Genomic DNA, 1,699 nt, shown 5'->3' with positions numbered 1-1,699 from the left:
CATGCACTTCACAACTAGGTTCCCCTCTAAAGGCTCTCCTCCTTTCTCCTGGGATTGGGCCTAAAGGGGGAAATCTAATCTGAAACTATTTTTTCTCAGGACACCTGGCTGGCTCAGTCAGGAGAGCATGCGACTCTTGATCTTGGGGTCATGAGCTCGAGCCCCATGGTGGGGGTAGAGATTACTTAAATAAATAAATAGACGAACAACAACAAAAAAGAGAAACTATTTTTTCTCTCATTAAACTTTATCTTCATGGGTCTCAAAATTCTGTGACAGATTTTTGGTCAACTTCTTCCATTAAAAAGTACTGAAAAAAAAGGTCCACAAAACATTCTCCTTCCCTTCTTAAGGTTTTATGAATCATTCTAATTATGAACCAGTATTTTACTATTAAATGGCCAATTGAGGCAGTTCTGAGACATTCTTCCACTACTGGTTAAGAGTGGATTTGCGGGTATTAGGGACAATATTTATCTAGCCTACCGTGCTTTCTGAGAAGACAGGGTGACCTTGCCAGCTCCAGCAGCCTTCTTGTCCACTGCTTTGATGACACGCAAAGCAACTGTCTGTTCCATGTCAAGAATGGCAGAACAACTTGAGGATAGTCGGAGAAGTTCTCAACACACACGGGCTTGCCAGGAGCCATATCAATGATGGCAGCATCAGCAGATTTCAAGAATTTGGAGGAACCTTTCAGCTTTTTCCCAGAATGGTGAGCGATCTTCTTCAGCTCAGCACACCTGCAAGTGGTAAGCCGTGTGACTGACCGCCTTGCGCAAGTGCATCCCCAGCACTGACTTGGCCCAGATGGTTCACGGTTGTTACTGGAGCCATAAAGCCAGCTGCTTCCATTGGTGGATCATTTTTGCTGTCCCCAGCCATTCTGCCATGATGAACATCTTTAACAGGTTCTTCACATGGAAGCCCACACTGTCCCCAGGAAGAGCTTCACTCAAAGCCCCGTGGTGCAGTTCCACAGACTTGACTTCAGTTGTAACATCGACTGGAGGAAAGGTCACCACCATGCCAGGTTTGAGAACACCAGTCTCCACTCAACTCACAGGGGGAGTAGCAATACACCTATTTTTTAACATCCTGGAGGGGCAGACACATTGTTGGTTGGACAAGTTGGTGGTCGATGCAATCCTGAGCTTCAAGCAATGTGGTTCCACCGGCATTGCCATCATTATAGGTGACTTTCTATCCCTTCTGGCTGTAGGGTGGCTCAGCAGAATCCATTTTGTAAACAGCAACAATTCGTTGTTTCACACCCGGCGTATAAGCCGGAGGGGTATGCTCATAGGTCTGCGCATTCTTGGAGATACCTGCTTCAAGTTCATCACCTGCAGCAGCAACAGGAAGCACAGTCAGCCTGAGATGTTCCTGAAATCGTGTTTTTGGTAAAGTCTCTGTCCTGGCCCACCAGTGATGGTCATATAATACTTGCTGGTCTCAAGTTTCCAGAGGGAGATATCCATGGTGATACCACACTCACATTCAGCCTTCAGTTTGTCTGAGACCCAGGCATCCTCAATGAGCCCTTTCCCACTTCAGCAGATTCAGATTTTTTTACGGTTCTTTTGTTGTTCAGATCACTTTGCAGATAGATGGCCAAGAGTGGTGGACTTGCCTAAAGCTACACATGCAAAGACAACGATTTTTGTAGTAGTCTTTCCTTTTCCCATTTTGGCTTAGA

The 1,699-nt window shown here is 45.8% G+C and overlaps 1 pseudogene; it reads right to left on the bottom strand.

Annotated features, from left to right (window-relative positions):
- Positions 1 to 473: 473 nt before the first annotated feature.
- Positions 474 to 1,097, bottom strand: LOC118015444 (annotated as a pseudogene).
- Positions 1,098 to 1,699: the final 602 nt, after the last annotated feature.

This window comes from Mirounga leonina, unplaced genomic scaffold (genome assembly GCF_011800145.1).
Source record: "Mirounga leonina isolate KUSES-001 unplaced genomic scaffold, KU_Mleo_1.0 Mir_165, whole genome shotgun sequence".
NCBI lineage: Eukaryota > Metazoa > Chordata > Mammalia > Carnivora > Phocidae > Mirounga > Mirounga leonina.
Note: the sequence above shows the minus strand (reverse complement) of the source record. Positions and strands in the feature narration are given on the sequence as shown.